The sequence below is a fragment of the Procambarus clarkii genome, chromosome 65 (assembly GCF_040958095.1).
Source record: "Procambarus clarkii isolate CNS0578487 chromosome 65, FALCON_Pclarkii_2.0, whole genome shotgun sequence".
NCBI classification, from domain to species: Eukaryota; Metazoa; Arthropoda; class Malacostraca; order Decapoda; family Cambaridae; genus Procambarus; species Procambarus clarkii.
The window spans coordinates 17,812,904-17,831,613 of NC_091214.1; the positions used below are offsets into that span (position 1 = coordinate 17,812,904).

The 18,710-nt window shown below is 42.4% G+C and overlaps 1 protein-coding gene across 4 annotated transcripts in view; it reads left to right on the top strand.

Moving 5' to 3' along the window:
* The window catches only part of LOC123771151 (protein amalgam), a 156,199-nt gene that overhangs the window by 119,738 nt on the left and 17,751 nt on the right, over positions 1 to 18,710 (top strand). The window lies entirely within an intron of this gene.

The window sequence follows — 18,710 nt, forward strand, 5'->3', positions numbered from 1 at the left end:
TTAATGTTTATATAACTGGTGCTTTATTTAATAAAATAGCGTTCATCCAAGCTCAAATTTTCTGGTCCGTATATAAACACTTAAATCTAAAGAAACCTCTCTTTAAATCAAACACGAAAGTATAAACTCATTTTCAAGACGAAAATGAGGAATCTGTTTATCATGATCTAAGTTACCATAACGGAGTTGAAGTCTACGTTCTTCATTGCATTTATTCGGTTATTTAATTGGTCTCGCTTTACGGTCAAATGGCTTAATTCGCAAAATATACTCCACTTTACTATATCAAGTTCACTTCAGCTGTGTTCTATGCCTAGAGCTAAAGTTTAATTTTTAGTTGGCCAAGCATGATTGGTAGCCTCTATAAGTCTGTAGACTGGCATGAAGTAAATTACCATCACGAAGTCATCATGCAGTACTTGGTAGTTATAATTACCTCCTATAGGTCACTAGGATTTATTTAAATATAAACCGGAATTACTTCAGTCCTGAACTATGTTAAAGACTAAAGCATACTCGCTGGTTGGTCAGTAAGCTATTGTTGTTGTCATTAATCCTGTAGAGGTTGTTAGGCTTTAAGCCCTACATTAAATCCTGAGCCAGTAGGGAGTAGTTTGTGATCTTTTGAATTGATTATTCGAAAGACTCTATCGAACCCTGCCATAGCAAAGTCGGTACCGGATATTTACATAGCTTTTGTGACGAGGATATTTGAAGGTGTGATTGGAAATATAGTTATAATATAGCTATATAGTTATATAAGAAATATACTTCTCATTATAATAAGAAAATGTCTACCCAATACTTCTACATAGGACGATAAAAGCTTTATATTGTGTGGATAATTTTATTCGGTAAATCCGATGGTTTTCCAAGTAAGAATAAAACGGCAAAAGATCTATTGACCCATACGAGCTAACTCCTTTTATAACCACCCAAGCCCGTTCACATGGATTACATACGTTTGAAACAATCAAACTACTATGTTTCTTAAATATTTTCCAAGCGTTGAGGAACGCTTTACTAGCAAAATCATACATGGCGTGCCCACGTTTCTCATAGCGTGTGTTATTGCGTGTTTAGTGTGTATACCAAGATATATATAATAGCCAATATGATGCACGTTAATCACAATACATGTTATGTAATGTGAGAGGTTTTATATGTAGACAAATCAGCGGCTGGGTTTTAATTAGTGTACTCGTATGGGCCTATATAAGCCTTCAGCAGCCTAATCTATTTTTGTGATTTTAAAATTGTCTTTTATATTAACTGAAATCGTGCAGTTTAACTGCAATGATTCTGTAAGTGCTTGAGAATGATTGTTTTAACAGTATGTAAATATTTTTTTGTGATGAGCCAAAACCATTGTTAAACATATCTAAACTCTCAATTAGAATGGATAAAACTTTTTAAATGTCGTTAATTTTTAATTATATTAATACATAATTTTTTCATGACGTTAATTTTTTTAATGTCACATTAAGGATTATAATGTTAGCATTATCTTCCCTACTCATTTAAAATTGAAGCTCGTATTTATTTAAAATTTATTTAAAGGAATTTAATCAATTGTTACAACTTTTTAGGACCGGATTACTTGTGGTAAAATTACTTGGGGTTTTCCATTGTTAATTTAGCAAACGGGTGTTGATTTCGCAATCGTTTTAAACCTATATTGTCTGTATTGACAATGTCTGCAACACAGTCGATACAGTTTTGGGGACACAATAAATTTGACGTTTGGAAAATACATTTGTAAACTTATGAAATATATTGTTTATTTAAAGTTTCAGGCATTGTGTAAGAACTCCATATAATTATATATATGTTTAATACATGAAAAACACTTCTGAATAACTCGAAGAAAAATATATATGTCTGGGATATATAAATGTCAGGGATATCAACATAGAGCACAAGGTGTTTTTTACATAATATTGTATTGTGGAACCTCATCCCGTTTTCAGTGTAATTGAACTAAATTCCTTGTAGGATTCCGTTTTTGTTGGATTAATACAATAGATGTTATGATATTTTCATTCAGAGAAGAACTGGCTGTCATTCGTGTGGTAACGACTCCACACACATATACAGGACTCTACACTAAGCATTGAAATTATTTTAAGCCTGTTTAGAAGTCTGAATGAAATCGGTAAAAAATTGATTTGGGGGATTGCGCATCCAAATTCGCTATACAAATCTGAACCCTCGGAGTACATTCCGTGCTTGATGATAAGAGCATTCTATTCATGTTATCTTGCCGTTATGCTATAGTGAGCCTTGTGCCCAGAAGAATGAAACAACACGGATGACTGTCGTATATCATTATTCACCTTTCAGCGAACTGGTAAACTCTTCTTGTCCTTCAAGAAGCGGTAAACGCCCTTCTTGTCTGAAGTTCAATACGAAACTGTGAATTCTGAATCGATAGACATTCTCTCGCAATGCAAGAATATATATATATACAGAGGAGTGCCCGAGCTTCATCGTATATATATATATAGTATTCTTTACGCATACCGATGAAATTTCTTGGTGTAGATCCAGCGGCCAGTGTTTGTCAAGTGTTGCCTTGCGTGATGGAGAACTTGTGATATTTGGTGTTTTGACGTAATATTCGTCAACGACGCGAGTTTTCAGTGTACACTTTGTCGTTGAATAATTTACAGTAGCTTACGCCACAAATGTTTATTTGCTACGCATGCAAGTTGATTATTTAGCGTAGCTAGACCACATAGCATACCAGTAGACTACTAAGCGTAGCGAGTAGATATTTAGTATACCAGAAGACTACTTACAGTTGATTCACTCAATCTTTTGCAAATTATAATCATTTTTTTGTATATATCGTACGTTTGGCAGCCCTGAAGCTGTGATTGGTGAATATTTTTCTGTATAATAATTTATACAGAAATTATATTTATATTTATATAAGAGTTTTGTAAAAAGCACTTGCTGGTCGTACAGGCGTCCATTAGCAACATATACGCTGCTAAGACAATTCCTTCTGTACCCACTTCTGTAACTTGCTCATAGTGTTGTGTACAGCTTCACGGTAAGTTCTCGACATAGTTATGGCGCGTTCTGTACCGTAACTGCCCACCCCCCACCCCCCTTCTTTCACAGTAGCTGGTTCTCACCCACCCCCACTTCCCTCACAGTAACTAGTTCTTCCCTCACCTCCCCCTTCCCCTCACAGTAGCTGGTTTTCCCCTCCCTTTTCCCTCAAAGTAGCCAGTTCTCCCTCCCCACTTCCTTCACCGTTGCATTTTCCCTTCCCCTCACAGTAGCTGGTTCCCCTCCCCTCTGTCCCTCACGTAAACTGATCCCACCACATAAACTGGGAGGAGGAATCCCCTGTATCTTTATATTGTGTATATCGGTTTATACAATACATTGGCAGTGTTTTGTGGCTCACTGTATTTTATCTTGGACGTCAGCAGCGGACGATAGCCAAGGCGGCGGACGATAGCCAAGGCTCCAACACTTACTTCTTCATGAAGATGATAGCTTTTTATATTTGTCATGTGTACTGAGTACACATGACCGTATACTGTATGTTTGAATGTCTCTGTACTGTAAATAAATGGTCTTTATAAGTCACCTGTAATTTTGTTTCCCTTCTGAATGTCATCAGAGCCTCCACCTGTGCAACTGAGCACTTCAAACCTCTGTAATAGTTAGCGTGTGCTTGATTAAATTGCACAGTACAAGCGAATTCTACTATGCCTTAATAAAAGAAAGTTTCACCGCTTAACTTAATTGTGACTTGACTCCCGGGTACCTATACTTACTGCTAGGTAAACAGATGCATGAGGTGAAAGGCAATGCCTATCGAGTCCAACCCCCCCCCCCCCCGCATATATTGAGTAAAGAATGAAGCCAGCTAGGCGACAAACATATGCAAGATGCAACATTGCAGATACAATGTATATAAGGAGTTCATCCTCGTATGGTCTCCCGTTGTGACAAAGGGATCTCGTTCAAACCCAAGAAATGAGTTTTCTTGCCTAGTCTTTGAGCTACGTCTTGCAAAGCTCGGAAGACCTAATACACCACACTTCTCTCAACTTCTGCAAGGTGTTCACATTTGTCATAGGCTTGAATCTCTGCACAAAGACGTACGAGCCCACCTGGAAGGAGCGAGACGGAGAGGGAGATAGACAGATACAGACAGGCAAAGAAAGCGAGCTAGAGCAGACAGGCAGAGACAGAAAGGGAACTAGAGGAGAGATGGATCGGGGACAGAAAAGACGGAGTTGATGTTGACGTCCGCTTACCCCCCCCCCCAAATCCCCCCATTGGATCGCCCTTAATTAACGTTTGTGCAACTTGCAACGGCTCCCCTTAACCCCCTCCCCCTCTGAGGGGTGATGCATATGTTGTATGAATGTCTACACGCCCCCTTCACTCACTAGAGTAGACAATGTTGCCGATGTAAACAGTTGCAAAAGTTGTTAGCGGTCCCGTGGTGTATATTCGTGCGTGCGTTAGATAGGCAGAATTCCGTAGTCTCCCTCCCCATCCCCTCTTTGCTTCGTTTTCTCTTATTCATTGTTCTTAAAGCCTTACAGAAAACGAAACAACTTTGACATAATTCATAATAATAATACTTTATCGCATCTGGGGACAGGCAGCCAGAGGGTATCTATACACGTTAGGCCTATATCGAGATCCTCCTACCCCTCCCTTTTCCAGATATCGATTTACAGAGTTCCCCAGGATGCAACCCTTCGACAAGCTGTTTAACTCCTGGCAGCTACGTGCTCCTAGGCGAACAGCTGCATTAGGTGATAGGAAACGGGTATAGGTTAGCTTACAATGGTCGGAAAGATTAAGCGGTAAGAGAATAAGTATAAAAGATAAAAGAAAAGGCCTTATTGAACACACACACATGATATATGATTGCAATATTGTTATGAAACATTGTAACTCTCCCTATCAGAGTTTTTTCTTAAACTGTTGTGCAATATTGTAACTTAAAACTGGGTCAAGTTTGTACATGCCAGTACTAACATTGAGAAGATTTGGACACTGATTAAGGCAGACTCAATTCCGTTCCACAAAACCATTGCAATTGGTAATGCTTTTCGCTCCATCCCAATTAATAGTGCGATCACACAAACCTTTGTGTAGATACAAAGAACTCTATGTCCTAAAGAGTTGAGAGCAATTAAGGATAATAGTCACTTACAATTAATGTATCAAGTTTGGAGACTTGTACACATTTCAGTGCAAGGAGCAACGCACCCATTTGGTCTGAAGGGTAGAGGCCCAGTTGTTTATACGGACTCCCCAATCAAAATATAAGCCATTGCCCATTGTCAGGACAACTGCACCCGTGGGGCGGTATTAAACAAAAGGCTATTTTATTAAAAGATTTTCTAATATAATTTATTTATATACAAGAAGGTACATTGGGGGTTAAGAGAACATTGAATTTAAATTGAATTTACATTCTTGTAGAGCCACTAGCACGCATAGCGTTTCGGGCAAAAAAATAAGCCAAAACATTAACTAAAATAATATTAAGATTTAATAGATTATCTACTAATTTGTATAATATTAATATTTTATTTACAAGAAGATACAATGGCTTGGTGAGTTTACATTAGAGTGATATGTTTATATTCTTGTAAAGCCACCAACACGCATATTATTATTATTATTAACATCTTTATTGACAAAATTAATTACAATTTTGTCTAATCTGAGGATTTCGATTAAGTCTTAAGTGAGGATAATGCTGGTATTCACTGTCACGCAGGACAGAGGGTCATACATAAGACAATAGGTCTAAACTGTAGGCTGAAGCACATATATATCACGGTTACAATCAGTGTTTTAATGTATGGATATGTGAAAACAACTTTCTATTGTGCACTGCCACACAAGGGCAGGGATGGGTTCATAACTGATGCAGCTTAGAAGTAATATAAATAAAAATTGTTCTTCATTCTTTAAAATGGACAAGCAAATTTTGGGTAAATTGTTAGGATGTCGTCCAGAACACCTGAGTCAATGAAATAGTTACACAGTTGGTGGTACAAGAGGTCAGGAGGTCTAAAGTCCTTTATGGTTTCACATTCATCAATATAGTGTTCTAGTGAATGCATTAAAGGTTTATCACATAGTTTACAATCTGAGTATTCTGGTAGTGGCTCAGCCTCACTAACCTGCCAGATGTGTCTATAGCCAAAGTGAATTCGCGCAATGACTACATCACATTGCCTGGTTCGGTTACTGTGCTGACCATACAAATACCTATTATTACAAAACTTGTCATAACTTTTAATACTGCAGCTTTCTGGTCTCTGGCCATTTCTTAGTTCTTCTAAATCTGAATTTCTTTAATGTGTGTTTCTAATAATTGCATTAGATAGTCCAAAGTCATAATCAATGTTTTCTTTCCTGCAAGCCTCATTGGCCAATCGATCTACAGTCATGTTTTCCAACTCCAACATGGGATGGGATCCACACAAATTTTATACAGGAGTTATTATCATTGGCAAAAATTACATTCCATTAAATATTACAAGCTACTTCCGACATACATTGCGATGGGTTATAAAAGGACTGTAGAGCACTTTTAGAGTCACAGAAAATAACTCCATCACCATTGACCTTAAGGTATTCAGTGGCTAGATAAATGCCCAATAGCTCGGTCTGTGTCGTGCTGCCCAGTTGTTCAGTCTCTGTGTACTAGACATGATGATTGATTGATTGATGAAGATTAAGCCACCCAAAAGGTGGCACGGGCATGAATAGCCCGTAAGTGGTGGCCCTTTTAAGCCATTACCAGTATCAAGAGCTGATACTGGAGATCTGTGGAGGTGCGAATGCACCCTGCATGACGGGAGATGTCTCCCTTATGAATGTGTTAAGATGAAGATGAAGCAACCCAAAAGGTGGCACAGGCATGAATAGCTCGTAAGTGGTGGCCATTTTAAGCCATTACCAGTATCAATAGATGATACTGGAGATCTGTGGAGGTGCGACTGCACCCTGCGTAACGGGAGATGTCTCCCGGACCAAGTGGTGACCAAATGGTCGTGTAGACATGATCATTTCATTCCCTTTATATACTGCACATGCACAACCTGTTCTAACACGCATAGCGTTTCGGGCTGATCCTTAATCTAACATATCAGGTCAGGTGAAAAAGTACACTGAAGCAAGGTTTTATATCAACAATATAAATTGACAGGTGATTACACTCGTAAAGATTAAGTACTTAATTAATCTTTAATACTAATATTTGGGAAGTGGGTAGTACAAGATACAGTGTGAGTTTGAAGCACAAGGTAGGAAACCGAGGATGTAATTGGGTACGTTTTGGTTTTACTTATCATTCATTCTTATCATATCCTGTACCCAAATTTGCGCGTAGCCTCCAGGTCGTTGGAGGGTCTGTACTTAGTTAAATGTACTTGTGTACTACTCACCTCTTGTTGAATGACTTGTGATATAAAAAATTACTGCTATGTATATGTATGTGTGTAAATTATTATATATAGTATATATGTACACGTGTAAGTAACATTAACAATTGTGTAATTAGCTTCAAAAGATTGTCACTTGCTTAGCTAAATGCCTCGGGATGGGTATGGGGTGCATAATAAAGAAATAAATTGATGTCGTATACTACGGAAAATTAGGATTAAGGACCTGTCGGAAACGCTACGCGTGCTAGTGGCTTTAGAAGAATGTAAAACCTTTCGTATACATAAATTAAATAAAACGTTCAACAGCGCTCGCAGCACGGAAGTTACAATAGTTAGAGGTTAATTCATAAAGATAGAAAACTGTTCTCGTTTTTCTTTAATACCGTAAACCTTAGCAAATATGAAAAGTCCAATGGTGTACTAATCAATGAGTAGTATATATATTAAATTAATTGCCACTGTTAAGTGACCTCAATAGGGACATGAAGTCAGCAGCTTGTCTATGGTCCCCCAACCACTGTCATTTCCCTATCCTTTCTCTGCCTCATAAGAAAGGCTTCGTGGGCATGATAAATTAACTTCTTATATGTAGCAATGTAGAGTACAAAAATAAAAAATACTTAAACCAAATTATACCACTAGCTGACGACCTTGTATCAGTGCTACCAAACTGTATGGGCGTACTGATACTGAATTGCTGAAAGGGTACGACCCCTAATGCCGTACTAGTCCAGTACCGTTCTGATAGCAAGTCGTATTTAAAGGCCTTATTAAAAATACATAATGTGTAACAATTATTAAACCACTGTACCATATTATTCTGAATATTTATAAATGAAAATTGTTTTTAAATTATACACCTTTTCTACAGTAGGGGTTTACTTATAATTTAGTGACGTTTAAATAGTTCAATAACAATCCCAAATGCGTGGGATCCACGGTTCGAGACCCATACAACTCAGGTGAATAGAGTACCCCAAATTCACACCATCTGGTCAGGGAGACATCTCCCGTCACGCAGGGTGCAGTCGCACCTCCACAGATCTCCAGTATCATCTATTGATATTGGTGATGGCTCAAAAGGGCCACCACTTACGAGCTATTCATGCCTGTGCCACCTTTTGGGTGGCTTCATCTTCATCTTAACACATTCACAAGGGAGACATCTCCCGTCATGCAGGGTGCATTCGCACCTCCACAGATCTCCAGTATCAGCTCCTGATACTGGTAATGGCTTAAAATGGCCACCACTTACGGGCTATTTATGCCCGTGCCACCTTTTGGGTTGCTTCATCTTCATCTTAACACATTCATAAGGGAGACATCTCCCGTCATGCAGGGTGCATTCGCACCTCCACAGATCTCCAGTATCAGCTCTTGATACTGGTAATGGTTTAAAAGGGCCACCACTTACGGGCTATTCATGCCCGTGCCACCTTTTGGGTGGCTTAATCTTCATCAATCAATCTTACCCCAAATTCACAGGAGACATCTCCCGTCACGCAGGGTGCAGTCGCACCTCTACAGATCTCCAGTATCATCTATTGATACTGGTAATGGCTCAAAAGGGCCACCACTTACGGGCTATTCATGCCCGTGCCACCTCTTGGGTGGCTTAATCTTTATCAATCAATCAATACCCCAAACTTTAGCCACATATTGGGGTGTGAAATTGCTATATACATTCATGGAATAATTACTTTATTAATAATAATTATTTATTAGGTATATCAACACAGGACAGAACACGAAACAATGGATATAAATTGGATAAGTTTAGATTTAGGAAAGACTTGGGTAAATACTGGTTCAGTAACAGGGTTGTTGATTTGTGGAACCAATTGCCGCGTAACATTGTGGAGGTGGGGTCCCTCGATTGTTTCAAGCACGGGTTGGACAAGTATATGAGTGGTATTGGGTGGTTATAGAATAGGAGCTGCCTCGTATGGGCCAATAGGCCTTCTGCAGTTACCTTTGTTCTTATGTTCTTATCTGTTATTGGACACGCTCGGAACTCTTCATCTTTTTTTTTTTAACATTAAAGAGCATCTGCTAACCTTTAGCCTCTTTTGAAAGTGTCTAGATCATCTTGTCGCGGTTTTGTCTTCAGCTTGGCTTGTTTCACGCAATGTTTGTTCTTGTGATTAAGAGACAAACATAAATAATAAACTGATAATAACAAAGTTGCTGGGCTTTAGATATGAACCAAAAATATCAGGAGAGTAATCCTGTTGGGGTGTAATGGAGGTGAACAAAGAATGAAAATTATCTGAATATACCTTGAATGTCTTTCCAGGTGAAGAGGACCTCGCTGGGGAGTACCTGAGACAAAGAAGGGCATAAATATCCTAAAGCAATTTTATCTTTTTGGGGATGTATTAACCTATAAACCTACCTAAACTCCATTGGTTCGGGTAGATATGAAGGGGAATTGTCGCCAGTAGACCTAATCGGCTTTAATTGGTTTGTTTAATAACCTCCTCTCTGTTAAGCACTCAACTGTCTACCTGTCGTCTTTACCACCAGTGTAGACTTGTTCAGCTGAAGGCATGATGTTAAGTTCTTCTTTTAGAAAATACAGGGACAAAATATTTAAAATATTACTCGCCTGTCTGTTTTTAGTGGACCCGTCTTACCTAATTTTTGTTCGACATAACTGAATTTAGGATTTCTAAATCGTAAACCTTTAGGATCTCTTTACTTGCCCTGCAATACGAACGTCATAGTTTCTTTTTGCTTTCCTTATGTCCTTTTCAATGTTCCTATATAGTTTGACAATTTTACTTGCCTAGACTGACTTCCCCATTATTAATCCTGTTATACTAAACACTTTTTACCTATAAGTTCCTTTAGGCCCGTGGTTATTCATTTGTTATTCGACCTAATAAATTAATAAGGTATAGTGCGTTTCTGGTCTAAAATTAAGAGTATTTTTTGTAAGAAGTTATGATTCGAATCTACATTGTCGCGTCACGAACACACTTCCGTGTTCACATAAAGTTCCAAGAACAACCGCCTCCCATTTTAGGTCTGTTCAATTTATTCATCCCAAGAAACTGTTTTAATCCGTCAAAATCGGCTTTTCCTTAAATCTGGCATCTTCCCGGAATTTTCTCTTGTACAGCTAGTCTGTTCTATGCTGAATCTTTATCCCCATATCGCTGCCAAGCGTTGTTTGGTAGTAAAAGCCTACTGCTTACTCCTAATAAATGACCTTATCTTGTGGTCACTGTTTGCTAACTCCCAATTTCCTTGTGGTCACTGTTTGCTAACTCACTCCCTATTTCCTTGTGGTCACTGTTCGCTAACTCGCTCCCAATTTCCTTGTGGTCACTGTTCGCTAACTCACTCCCTATTTCCTTGTGGTCACTGTTCACTAACTCGCTCCCAATTTCCTTGTGGTCACTGTTCGCTAACTCACTCCCTATTTCCTTGTGGTCACTGTTCGCTAACTTGCTCCCAATTTCCTTGTGGTCACTGTTCGCTAACTCGCTCCCAATTTCCTTGTGGTCATTGTTCGCTAACTCGCTCCCTATTTCCTTGTGGTCACTGTTCGCTAACTCGCTCCCAATTTCCTTGTGGTCATTGTTCGTTAACTCGCTCCCAATTTCCTTGTGGTCACTGTTCGCTAACTCGCTCCCAATTTCCTTGTGGTCACTGTTCGCTAACTCGCTCCCTATTTCCTTGTGGTCATTGTTCGCTAACTCGCTCCCAATTTCCTTGTGGTCATTGTTCGCTAACTCGCTCCCTATTTCCTTGTGGTCACTGTTCGCTAACTCACTCCCAATTTCCTTGTGGTCATTGTTCGCTAACTCGCTCCCAATTTCCTTGTGGTCATTGTTCGCTAACTCCCTAAAGTAAACATGGCGTAGTATACTCACAAGGGGAGTATACCTCTCGCTGTATGTATCCCTGGACTTCGTGGCATGACTGACGTTCCCGTTGAACCATACCTAGGGCCCAGCAGCTGAACCATACCCAGGGCAGCTGAGTGGACAGCGCTTCGGATTCGTAGTCCTGAGGTTCTCAGTTCGATCCCCGCAGATGGAGGCAACAAATGGGCAGAGTTTCTTTCAACCTGATGCTCCCTGTTCACCTAGCAGTAAATAGGTACCTGGGAGTTAGACAGCTGCTACTGGCTGCTTCCTGGGGGGGTGAGGTGTAACAAAAAGGAGGCCTGAGGACCAGGCCGCGGGGACGCTAGGCCCCGAAATCATCTCAAGATAACCTCACGATAAGATAACCTATCCTCAGTTTCATTACAATCGCTGTGTTATCCGTATCTTGCCTACAGAGCGGGAAGTAGGGCGTAGGTGCATGGCGCATCTGTTACAGCACATCTGTGGCGTCGAGAGATAGTGAGTGTAGCTGGACCGGAAGCTTAAAAATAAGCTTGTCTGCTGATCTCACTCAAGCTACGACCAGTATTAATGGCTTGGCGTGCTGGCAGCTTTCTTCTCAGTGGGAAGGAACGCAGTACAAACAGCTTTTCCTGAATATATTACGCAATATAGCAACTGGCCACTAACTATATTGAGAATGTGTTTGGGTGTCCACGTCTGGTGCCGGTCTGGTTGTTGCTGTCTCAGTTGCACGTGGTTGCATCAGCAACTGAGTTGAGTGTTCAGCTCTATGTAATCGATGGGTGAGCTCACCAAACTTAATTGCGTTCACACGTACGTCCAACAGGATGGGATATGTAGCGGTGGTGGAAATGTGTGTTTGTAGCGGTGGTGGGATTGTATGTGTGTAGCAGTGGTGGGATTGTATGTGTGTAGCAGTGGTGGGATTGGGTGTAGCAGTGATGGGATTGGGTGTAACAGTGGTTGAGTGAGTGAGAGACAGGGAGACAGGGAGACAGGGAGACAGGGAGACAGGGAGTCAGGGAGACAGGGAGTCAGGGAGACAGAGACAGAGAGACAGAGACACAGACAGAGACAGACAGAGACAGACAGAGACACAGACACAGACAGACAGAGAGAGCGCGAGCGCAATATACAGAATCTTATCACCAGGCAGGTGTTGGACCCAACCAGTAGAGAGCAGTAAACAAAGAGACCAGATAACTGCCCTCCACGATAATGACCTCTCCATTGTTCTCTCCCCCACAGTTCCCTTTTCCCAAGCTAGATGGCAGTGCCATATACCCGGGGTAAACATGACCTTTAGTATAGTCCCAAACCTGAGTTGTTCCTTATAACCGTCTACACTGTGAAAATAACGCTGGATAACAATGGATCATTTACGGAAGTGACAATCGTGTGGAACAGGATATAATGAACCACCTCGTTATGGGGTGTAAGCTGTTATCTTGAGTTATCTTGAGGTTATCTTGAGATGATTTCGGGGCTTTAGTGTCCCCGCGGCCCGGTCCTCGACCAGGCCTCCACCCCCAGGAAGCAGCCCGTGACAGCTGACTAACACCCAGGTACCTACTTTACTGCTAGGTAACAGGGGCATAGGGTGAAAGAAACTCTGCCCATTGTTTCTCGCCGGCGCCTGTGATCGAACCCAGGACCACAGGATCACAAATCCAGCGTGCTGACCGCTCGGCCGACCGGCTCCGAGCCGGTTCTGTCAACTATGCAATAATACGTCAACTGGCTATCACGACATACAAGACAGTGGATGTGACATGGTGTATTGTGCAAACTGTAATTAATGTGTGAGATTTTTACTAAATAATTTACTAAATAAGTCACATATTCTCTTATTATTTACTATTCTCAGTCACTGTTAAAGTCACCATTATAGTATTAGTTTTTTTCCTTCTTTGTCCCTTCTGTTACCTGATGAGGATGTAGACTCGCCCAGCAGTAAGTCTGACTCACTGCTATCTTCTTGAGGTTATCTTGAGATGATTTCGGGGCTTTAGTGTCCCCGCGGACCGGTCCTCGACCAGGCCTCCACCCCCAGGAAGCAGCCCGTGACAGCTGACTAACACCCAAGTACCTATTTTACTGCTAGGTAACAGGGGCATTCAGGGTGAAAGAAACTTTGCCCATTTGTTTCTGCCTCGTGCGGGAATCGAACCCGCGCCACAGAATTACGAGTCCTGTGCGCTATCCACCAGGCTACGAGGTCCTAACCTGCTGAGTGAACCTGACTCACCTCCTACTCCATACAGATATAAACGTATGTATATTTTCCTCGTTCATCACTAATTACCGGTTTAAGCTTTGGCAGAATTAACTGATTAATGAGCTTTAAACAGGAGTTGCGTACTCATCTAATTGTGCTTGCGGGGGTTGAGCTCTGGCTCTTTGGTCCTGTCTCTCAACGGTCAAATTAACAGGTGTACAGGTTCCTGAGCCTATTGGGCTCTATCATATCTATACTTGAAACTGTGTATGGAGTCAGCCTCCACCACACCACTTCCTAATGCACTCCATTTGTCAACCACTCTGACACTAAAAAAGTTCTTTCTAATATTTTTGTGGTTCATTTGGGCATTCAGTTTCCACCTGTGTCCCCTAGTGTGTGTGTGCCCCTAATTTATTTCCCTCGGTATTTTGCATGTCGTGACCAAGTTCCCTCTACTCCTTTCCTCCAAGGTAGCGAGCCAGACGTAATTTTCCTGCACTTGATGGGTCTGTTCACCTTGTAGTAAATCTTTCTATCCTCCAAAAAGGATAGTGCCCATGGATGGTGGTGGCAACCATTGCTACCATGGAAAGGTGTAAAACCCTGATTTGTCTCTCGGAGAGACTGTATGATCCGTGTGTGAGCAGTTCCCGGTTGCAATTCTTTTTACCATATCGTGGCTCAGTCGATTAAAGCGCGTCTGGGATCATCCTGGACGTAAGTTCGAACCCTCATCACGGCCATTGTGGATTTGTTCAGCTGAGCAGCAGGATAACGTAAGATTTTAAGGGTTGACAGATGTTAATCTTCTTGTTTGAGAAGCTGTTCACTGCCCAATACTGTCACTATGGCGGTGTGTTCACTCACAGGATGAGTGACGCTGCCCAATACTGTCACTATGGCGGTGTGTTCACTCACAGGATGAGTGGCGCTGCCCAATACTGTCACTATGGCGGTGTGTCCACTCACAGGGTGAGTGGCGCTGCCCAATACTGTCACTATGGCGGTGTGTTCACTCACAGGATGAGTGGCGCTGCCCAATACTGTCACTCACAGGATGAGTGACGCTGCCCAATACTGTCACTCACAGGATGAGTGACGCTGCCCAATACTGTCACTCACAGGATGAGTGACGCTGCCCAATACTGTCACTCACAGGATGAGTGGCGCTGCCCAATACTGTCACTCACAGGATGAGTGACGCTGCCCAATACTGTCACTATGACGGTATTCCCACTCACAGGATGAGTGGCGCTGCCCAATACTGTCACTCACAGGATGAGTGGCGCTGCCCAATACTGTCACTCACAGGATGAGTGACGCTGCCCAATACTGTCACTCACAGGATGAGTGGCGCTGCCCAATACTGTCACTCACAGGATGAGTCACGCTGCCCAATAAACTAGGGGCAAAGTTAAAAAAAAATAGTTAGGTCAAAGAGGTCAGTGGGAAGGGAGAAAGTGGTGGCCAGACCTAATGGTTGTTGTGGTTGGGAGTAGTTGTGGTTGGGATAGGGGGGGGGGGCGAAGTCTTAAGGTCTGGTGGATGGTATAGTGAGGTCATATGGGGTAGGGGAGTGAGCTCCAGTGGATGGTAGTTACGGTCAGATGGGCAAAGGGAACAAACAGGGTATCTGTCGGTTCAGATAAGAAGGTATAAGTAAGGTACAGTGACTAGGCTGCTAAAGTAACCCCCACACATATTCATGTATAAACACTCACATATTCATGTATAAACACCCCACATATTCATGTATAAACACCCCACATATTCATGTATAAACACCCCACATATTCATGTATAAACACCCCACATATTCATGTATAAACACCCACATATTCATGTATAAACACCCCACATATTCATGTATAAACACCCCACATATTCATGTATAAACACCCCACATATTCATGTATAAACACCCCACATATTCATGTATAAACACCCCACATATTCATGTATAAACACCCCACATATTCATGTATAAACACCCACATATTCATGTATAAACACCCACATATTCATGTATAAACACCCACATATTCAGGTATAAACACCCACATATTCATGTATAAACACCCACATATTCATGTATAAACACCCACATATTCATGTATAAACACCCCACATATTCATGTATAAACACCCCACATATTCATGTATAAACACCCCACATATTCATGTATAAACACCCCACATATTCATGTATAAACACCCACATATTCATGTATAAACACCCACATATTTATGTATAAACACCCACATAGGGATGAGGCAGCTCTCACTGTTCAATAAAAAAGTATTCATACATGTATACAAAATACATATTAGTATTCATACATTTATACATAATATATATTATCATCTGATACAAAGGTAATATTATGCTAAACATACCCACACTTATAAAAGTGTTATATTTAAGTACAAAGGCATAATTCAGTAGGCTATAGACGCGTAAATTCAATTTCTTTCTTTATTATGCACCCCATACCCATCCCGTGGGCGGTGGTGTAAAGGATTACAGAGGCGCATAATCGGTTCAGGAACTGAACCCTCTAGTTCGTTTAGCTAAGCTAATAACAATCTTTTGACGCTAGTTACACAATTATTAATGTTATACTCGTACACATACTCATACATACATGTACATATTCATACATACACATACATATACAATCATCTACACATATACACGCATTAATAATATTTTGTATCACAAGTGATTCAACAAGAGGCTCACAACAGTCACTATACAAGGCACTTTACATCTATGGTGAGTCACACAGTTACTAGTCTTGCTCCACACCCACCCAACTGGGCGGCAGCTTTACAGTCATGTGCTCCACACCTACCCAACTGGGCGGCAGCTTTACAGTCATGTGCTCCACACCCACCCAACTGGGCGGCAGCTTTACAGTCATGTGCTCCACACCCACCCAACTGGGCGGCAGCTTTACAGTCATGTGCTCCACACCTCCCCAACTGGGCGGCAGCTTTACAGTCATGTGCTCCACACCCACCCAACTGGGCGGCAGCTTTACAGTCATGTGCTCCACACCCACCCAACTGGGCGGCAGCTTTACAGTCATGTGCTCCACACCCACCCAACTGGGCGGCAGCTTTACAGTCATGTGCTCCACACCCACCCAACTGAGCGGCAGCTTTACAGTCATGTGCTCCACACCCACCCAACTGGGCGGCAGCTTTACAGTCATGTGCTCCACACCCACCCAACTGGGCGACAGCTTTACAGTCATGTGCTCCACACCCACCCAACTGAGCGGCAGCTTTACAGTCATGTGCTCCACACCTACCCAACTGGGCGGCAGCTTTACAGTCATGTGCTCCACACCCACCCAACTGGGCGGCAGCTTTACAGTCATGTGCTCCACACCCACCCAACTGGGCGGCAGCTTTACAGTCATGTGCTCCACACCCACCCAACTGGGCGGCAGCTTTACAGTCATGTGCTCCACACCCACCCAACTGAGCGGCAGCTTTACAGTCATGTGCTCCACACCTACCCAACTGGGCGGCAGCTTTACAGTCATGTGCTCCACACCCACCCAACTGGGCGGCAGCTTTACAGTCATGTGCTCCACACCTACCCAACTGGGCGGCAGCTTTACAGTCATGTGCTCCACACCCACCCAACTGGGCGGCAGCTTTACAATCATGTGCTCCACACCCACCCAACTGAGCGGCAGCTTTACAGTCATGTGCTCCACACCCACCCAACTGGGCGGCAGCTTTACAGTCATGCGAATAGATCTACAGGGTTTACATTTACTCAAATCTACATCAAACTCCCAGAATCAACAAATGCCAGACGAGGTAGCAGGAGCCCTCCTTCAAGGACTTTTTGTCGTGGAGGAAGATATTGTGATTTTGGACAAAGATGTTTATTTGGGATTATTAACATGAATTTTCCCTACCTCAACATTCTAAGGTGAGAAGGAGAATGTTGTGGTAAGGTAGAGATGATGTAGCTGCAAGGGAAGAGATTGTCAAAGAGGAAGACATTGGAATTTGGAGGTGTGACGGGGATTAATAAAATTACTATCGCCCTCTGTGCATGTGAAATCAGATAGGTCACGCCCCCGACGTGCAGGCGAGAGTGCGGGTAAGTGCGCGGCGATACTGAAATGTGTATACTCGTTTTAGTTTTCTCACCTTAATTCTCGTGCTACGTCGTTCGTTTTGGTATCATTGTGTTCGCAGTTAAATTTCCTACAGGTATATATATGAATATAATGTACAAAAGCCTGGCCTGCCTCCCCCGCAGGAAAGCCTAAATTTATCCGTAAACGAGCACCAGTTTGTGCCCCACAACCTAATGTGGTGTACTTGTTCAGTTTGATAACATCAATTTTCGTGTTACGTCTTTCATTTTGGTATCAAATTGTTCGCAATAAAAAGACGCGTATTTTAAAACTAGTCCCATAATAATAGAGCAATAACTGGAATTTTAACAAATATTTTAATTCTGGAAGCTCATCATCACAATTATTTATATCTTTCCAGCAAATTGTTCGCGACGTAAAGGCGCGCATTTTAAAACTAGTCCCAACATAATAGCACAATAAGTGTGTGGTGGTGGCAAGGAAGAGATTGTGGTGGCAGGAGAAGCGATTGTGGTGGCGGGGGATCGAAGAGTGTGCTGGTGACAGGTGAGATGGCAGGGAAGAGACTGTATGTGTGTGTGTGTTGTACATGCTGCTATGGCGGTTATGTCCACTCACTGAGTCTTCTCCCGGTGCATCGTCATTCACGACCTGATCACCCTGAGCCCTCCCATCACCCTCACCCTGAGGGAGGGAGAATTGTAGTGGGGGGGGGGGTTGTTGTGGCGGCAGGGGGAGGGAGAATTGTGGTGGTGGGGGAGTGTGGTGGCGGCAGGGGGAGGGAGAATTGTGGTGGTGGGGCAGGGAGAATTGTAGTGGTGGGGAGGGAGAATTGTAGTGGGGGGAGTGTGGTGGCGGCAGGGGGAGGGAGAATTGTGGTGGTGGGGGGAGGGAGAATTGTAGTGGGGGGAGTGTGGTGGCGGCAGGGGGAAGGAGAATTGTGGTGGTGGGGTAGGGAGTGTGGTGGCGGCAGGGGGAGGGAGAATTGTGGTGGTGGGGGGAGGGAGAATTGTGGTGGTGGGGGGGAGGGAGAATTGTAGTGGGGGGAGTG